Consider the following 7,029-nt stretch of genomic DNA (forward strand, 5'->3'; position numbering starts at 1 on the left):
GTTGGTTGTTATTTGAAGCTAGTAAACAATGTAAAAAGTTTTCAAGTCTTTTTTATTTTAGTAAAATGCATGCTATATTTGTTATAAACATACATATGATATACACTCAACAAAAGTTTAACGATCACTATAATACACTACACACCTGGCGTGTTTAATAGTCTCTATTCAAGCAATATAGTATAATACATGCGAAAGGTGCTTTTACCTATAAATATATATAAAAATATGTTTACTATTATTATAAAAAGCTTCTACAACAGTGTAATGAGATATATAAAACACTTAAAGGTTAATGCAAGTATACATAAGGTTAAATTGGCTGAATTTTAAATTTTCAAAAAAAATTAAAAAATCAGCTTAGACAGTTTTATTTTTATTTTTTTGGTAGATTGCTCACATTTCATGCTTTTATTTTTATTTATCCCCCCCCCCCCCCGACTCATTTTTTTTATAACAATTCCCGTAAAACAAATAAAATAAAAAAGCTGGCCTAAGTGGACCAAAACACAAAACGTCACCAAATTTTAAATTTTCTAAGTATAAGAGGGGCCATAATTCTGTAAAATGCCAGTCAGAGTTTTGTTAATTTGCCTGCACAGTCCCCCTATGATAGTTAGTCTGTGTTGCAAGTATGAAAGCAATAGCTTTGACACTTTAGGAACAAAGTGGACCTAAACACAAAACTTATCAAAGTTTTCAATTTTCTAAGTATAAAAATGGCACATAATTATGTCAAAATGCAAGCCAGAGTTATCTAACTTTGCCTGCCCAGTCCCCTCATGATAGTGAAGGGACTCTCATTTTCAATCACAAAGGAGGGAGGGGTGGAGTGAAGAGCGGTGCATTGTGTGGGGGTGTGGACATTTATTACATTTTCTTCCAAAAATGCGAAAAAAAAGGAAAAAAAAAATCGGGTGGGGGGGGGGATTCTTGGGTGCGATGGTTGGACGGTATTTCAAACATAAAATAATAAAAATAAATATTTGTGTTTTTTAACTGTTTCATAAAAGAAAAATGGGGGGGGGGTGAGGTGGGAGGGTATAGTGTGAGGGTGTGGTGGTAATTTGTGAGATGAAAAAAAAAATAAGGGGGGGGATTAGGGTGGGGGGGAGGGGGGGGTGGGGGGGTGGGGGGGATTCTTGGGTGCGATGGTTGGACGGTATTTCAAACATAAAATAATCAAAATAAATAGTTTTGTTTTTTAACCGTTTAAAAAAAAAATTGGGGAGGGGGTGGGGGGGGTATAGTGTGAGGGTGTGGTGGTCATTTGTGAGATGATCTTAAAAAAAAAAAAAAAAAAAAAAAAAAATAAGGGGGGGGGGGTTGGGGGGGGGCACGGGCGATGGTTTGGGTGGAGTCTATTGTGGTATGTCAGGTAAGAGTAGTTTTGTCAAAGTATCAATCAAATCTAATCATAGATAAAGAAGTTATGGCAATTTTAGAGAAATTTAATAATTTGACCTTGAGAGTCAAGGTCATTCAAAGGTCAAGGTAAAATTCAACTTGCCAGGTACAGTAACCTCATGATAGCATGAAAGTATTTGAAGTTTGAAAGCAATAGCCTTGATACTTAAGAAGTAAAGTGGATCGAAACACAAAATTTAACCATATATTCAAAGTTACTAAGTCAAAAAAGGGCCATAATTCAGTAAAAATGACATCCAGAGTTATGCAACTTGTCCTTTTACTGTACCCTTATGATAGTTTGCGAGTGTTCCAAGAATGAAAGCAATATCTATGATACTTTAGGGGTAAAGTGGACCAAAACACAAAACTTAACCAAACTTTCAATTTTCTAAGTATAAAGGGCCCATAATTCCGTCCAAATGCCAGTCAGAGTTACATAACTTTGCCTGCACAGTCCCCTTACGGTAGTTAGTAAGTGTTGCAAGTATGAAAGCAATAGCTTTGATACTTAAGGAATAAAATGGACCTTAACACAAAACTTAACCAAAATTTTCAATTTTCTAAGTATAAAAAGGGCACATAATTCTGTCAAAATGCACGCCAGAGTTATCTAACTTTGCCTGCCCAGTCCCCTCATGATAGTAAGTAAGTGTACCAAGTTTGAATGCAATAGCATTGATACTTTCTGAAAAAAGTGGACCTAAACGCAAAACTTAACCAAAATTTTCAATTTTCTAAGTATAAAAAGGGCACATAATTCAGTCAAAATGCACGCCAGAGTTATCTAACTTTGCCTGCCCAGTCCCCTCATGATAGTAAGTAAGTGTACCAAGTTTGAATGCAATAGCATTGATACTTTCTGAGAAAAGTTGACCTAAACGCGAAACTAAACCCGACGCCGACGCCAAGGTGATGACAATAGCTCATAATTTTTTTTCAAAAAATAGATGAGCTAAAAAACAACTTTTGTATTGTAAACGCATCAACAAATGTCAATGTATTTCACACCCATTTCTGTGTTTTTAGACGTCAATTATAAAAGAAAACTGTGTTCGCACCTTGCAGTATGATCCTGTACCTGGAGGAGTGATAAGTGCATGTTTTTTATGCTATCAACAGTTTGAAGTGATGACAAACTCATAACTGATTGTAATAATAACTTCAAGTGAGATTTTGAGTTATATTTTTTTTTAACCTCTTGCCATACGGATTCATATTATCCTTAGTCTATCGATATCTGGGTTATCCCTATTCTATTGATCTGCTCTTTTTTTACATTGCACTCCTCCTATTTCTACCTTGTTCCCGGGACATACTAACTCCAGGGAATGACTTACTAACTCGTGGGAACGAATTAGCTTTGTCGTGGGAACCACTTACTAAGTCATTATATCGAGTTAGCTAAAATCACCTCTTTTGTTTTATGCACCCCTCCTTTATTTACTGCACTGCTCTTTTTTTCATTAGTGATCTACACTCACATTTAAATTAGTTTTGCACTCCTGTTTTGTCTATCTCGTTCCCTCGAACAAGTAAGTCGTTCCCACTACATAGCTCACTTGTTCCCACGAGTGAGTAAGTTGTTCACTTAGGTTAGCTAAAATTCTCTCCTCCTTTGTTTTATTCAAATGATCAACAATTTTTATATTTGTGTTGTCTGCGTTTTTTAGCAAATGTTATGAAAATAAATAATATGATTTGATTTTAAAACAAGTCATGTTTCATCTACGGGATTAAACTGTGTATGTCTCTTCGATATGGTTACTGACCTACAAAATCATTGTTTTGACAGAAGACATACCATGGTTATTGTATGAAGTATGCAGAGAAGCTGACGAAATGTTAACACACTCGGGCAGAGGTAAACATATCAGTGTATAATCTGTATCTGTTTCTAATATTTGTTTATTTTATAAATATTTATAATTTATTATAGTCTACAATCAATATATGTAAATATTTCTACTCGACAAATTGCTGCATTTAAAGACACTGCGTGATTCAACGGATGGATGCCGAGTCAGAAACTGATGCGGTGTCACTCCGCAAATTATCGTTGAGTGCCTCGACAATATGCCGAGTGAATACTCGCTGGGGATGCAGAGAAATATAAAAACAAGACACCGTCGGAGACGGGTGATGCTCCCCAAAGTTTTTTTTTCTCACAATATTGCACTAGTCAATATATTCAGATAAAAGGAAACGTCTTGAGGGCACAGTAGTTGGGGGGACAATAATTTTTTTATAGAAAATTTCAAAGGGCTATAACTCTGTGATAAATCATCCGACCAGAACCCCCTGATGATATGCACATCTCCTCTTGGTAGTGAAGCTTCCCATAAAGTTTCATTGAATGCCGGTCATTAGTTGCTGAGAAATAGCCCGGACAAAAATTGCACTATATGTACAGTTAATGGAAAATTTCAAAGGGCCATAACTCTGTGAAAAATCATCCAACCAGAACGCGCTGATATTATGCACATCTCCTCTTGGTAGTGAAGCTTCCCATAAAGTTTCATTGAATTCCGGTCATTAGTTGCTGAGAAATAGCCCGGACAAGAATTGCACTATATGTACAGTTAATGGAAAATTTCAAAGGACCATAACTCTGTGAAAAATCATCCGACCAGAACGCGCTGATAATATGCACATCTCCTCTTGGTAGTGAAGCTTCCCATAAAGTTTCATTGAATTCCTGTCATTAGTTGCTGTGAAATAGCCTGGACAAAAATTGTGCATGGACGTACGGACGGACAGACGAAGTGGCGACTATATGCTCCCCCCAAAATTTTTTGGGGGAGCATAAAAACAAAAGAATCTGTCCGCAGCTATGCAGACTGGGTTTGTTTTGCGTGAGCTGTACTGTACTATGTAACCTGTTTCCTGAAGTTCCTGAACTGCTTTACTCCCTTTAGCTTACTAAAGTCATAATATTTCAATTGTGCTTTTGGCTTTTGTTATACTGTCACAACAGTATTTTTTAATGCAATAGCCACCACTTTATAGAGCAGTGACTCTTTTCATGGTGATGGATGTGGGTTCCATACTTGCAACTGCAATCAGAAACATGTTTCTTTCGTGATTTAAATTTCAAGCCTCACAGCAATTCAATTTGTAAGTTAATTTTCAGCTTGTTTGTTAACGTCATAACAGGGCGTAGTGCATATAAACGGACACCCAGAGCCTTTGACAATTGTTGCTGTGACAGCTCGATCTAAAAGTCCATCAGGGCTTTCCACAGGCCATTTAACGATTCCTCGCCGGGGCGCTTGAATTTCGAAATCAGAGTCCCCGGGGCGCTTGAAATTGTCCGATCAGTGTGTTTTTCAGTAAAATTAAGTGGAGATTGTCAAACAAAATCAAGGTTTCCCTATCAGTGCAACAATATTCCCTGTTTAAAAAGAGCAATCGGTACCTACTTTCACAAGTAATCGCCATAAACACCACATGGGGTAATGGATAATCCACTGATAAGACGCACATATCGATTATTCTAGCCAGATTACACAGTCATTTAAATGCTGACAAGGATGTATCAGGTAACTTTCCAGTCGTCAAACTGTGATGTTCATTGTCCAATCGGTTACGCGGATGCTTATGAGGGCGGAGTTTACTATCGACCATTATTTTTGATTGACGTCGGGCACGAAGTAAGAGTTTATCGCAGCTTGATTAGCAAGAAGTTAAACCATTTAAGTAATATAAAACCGGTAACTAGTACAGTACATTAAAGACAGTTTCGGTCATCATCATCACACCTTTTTACTGTAAACAAGTGTTACATATGACTCATAATTAATACGAGAAATTAATTGTAAGTGGTAAACAATTAATTACTTATAGCAAGTAAGTAGTGCAAATAACTCCCGGTTACAATTATGCGACAACAATTTTATTCCAGTACGTGTATATTTCATCATGTCCATTTATAGAACTGATTCACCTTGTTTTTCTGACATTTATTTGACACGCAATGCGCTTTAACACATTTTCGTTGAATTAATTACGCACACTTGTAAATGTTTCGTCTGATAATCGATACTTAGAAGACTGATGATGGCAACCGGGCATAATCCTCTAACAACGTGAATTTCAGGCATAATTCCGTCAAAACATTTATTTGACTCGTAAAGTGTTTAAACAAATTATCGTTGAATTCATAACGCAGCTGTTAATATTTGTTGAAATCTCAAATGGGAATAATTAAATTTGTAATCCGAAACCCATTCCCGTCAGTCGATGTTAACGCATTTTTAATCCGAAACACACTTCCGAATGTTAATATTACCGCAACATTAAAAAATTTGTGCTCCAAATTTGCAGTGCAAATTTACTTTGTGTCGAATCTTTTTCTCAATTCAAAGAGCGCGAAAATTATGCAGCATGTACAACGTCGCGTCATGTGCATTGTGCGTGTATTGAACAATATTTCATCAAATCTATAAATAGTCACTTAAAATTTATTTGATACTATAGAAAAATGGCAAGGTTTGTGTTAAAGAAATAATTGAGAGCTTTTATCGTAAACATTTACCAGAAAGTGATTTTCAAAACCGGAATAAACGGGATTATCGGGTAATAAATAGAAACTTGAAAAGAAGTAAGTATACAGTAATAGAGTCGGGTTGAAACAGATGTATTGGGGAATCGTTCGAGTCGGGATTTAACTATCTGTGCGGGAAAGTTTTAAAACAATGAAACAATATAAAAAAACATTTTTTTATGACTGGGGGATTTTCTTGAAGTCATAGCGCACCAAATGACATCTTTTAACGCTTTTTTTATTTGAGTTATAACGCACCACAGAACATGAATTGACACGTTAATTTTTTTTTAAATCAACGTCGGGAGGGGACACCCCTCCCGAACCACCCCTATCAGCCCCGGGGCGCTTGACAAAAATCCTGTGGAAGGCACTGAAGTCCATATGCACCCCTTCTTAAACACAACCACAGTTTACCATACTAGCCACTCAATCCGAATCACTAAACAGACATCATTTGTTACTTATTACCGAAAACTATGAATGAACTTCAAAAACACATTAAATTTACCTGAATGGCAACCTACGAACATTAGCCTGTGCATGCATCATTAAAAAACACCACAATTTTTCAACAAACTTGTTAACATTTTTTTTTGAAATTTGAAACAGTGTAAATATTATAGAATCGTTATCAACATGGCTACATCACAAATAACAATGTGAAAAAGATTGGCGAACTGTAACCAAACTGATACCGCTAGCGACACTTTTAGTTGGCAACAATTATATGCGACATTTTTTCATGATGGTGTATACTGTTCATCTGTTGAGTCGCGGTACTTAATCTTATTCTCGGAAATAAAACATCAAAACACAACTTACCAATCAAATGAAATAGTTTTTATTTAACCCCATCATAATGTTTATCAGAAATGATAAAAATAGTATAAAATTAACAAAGAAAACGAAACAATGCTGAAAAATACGAATGGCTATCGGCCATTGTTTTATTTGATTAAACAGTGTTTGTCGTTCATTCTTCAGCAGAACAGTGAATGCACAAAAATGTGCTGTCTCTTCTCAGGACCCTCACATCACAGAAGTATATCAAGTGGACCCAGTGTCTGCCCTTT

The 7,029-nt window shown here is 36.1% G+C and overlaps 2 protein-coding genes across 2 annotated transcripts in view; one reads left to right on the top strand and one right to left on the bottom strand.

Moving 5' to 3' along the window:
- Positions 1 to 7,029, top strand: part of LOC127873303 (serine/arginine-rich splicing factor 4-like) — a 252,711-nt gene that overhangs the window by 132,023 nt on the left and 113,659 nt on the right. The window lies entirely within an intron of this gene.
- The window catches only part of LOC127872091 (calcium permeable stress-gated cation channel 1-like), a 70,313-nt gene that overhangs the window by 62,385 nt on the left and 899 nt on the right, over positions 1 to 7,029 (bottom strand). The gene's annotated exons all lie outside the window — the stretch shown is intronic.

The sequence above is a fragment of the Dreissena polymorpha genome, chromosome 3 (assembly GCF_020536995.1).
Source record: "Dreissena polymorpha isolate Duluth1 chromosome 3, UMN_Dpol_1.0, whole genome shotgun sequence".
NCBI lineage: Eukaryota > Metazoa > Mollusca > Bivalvia > Myida > Dreissenidae > Dreissena > Dreissena polymorpha.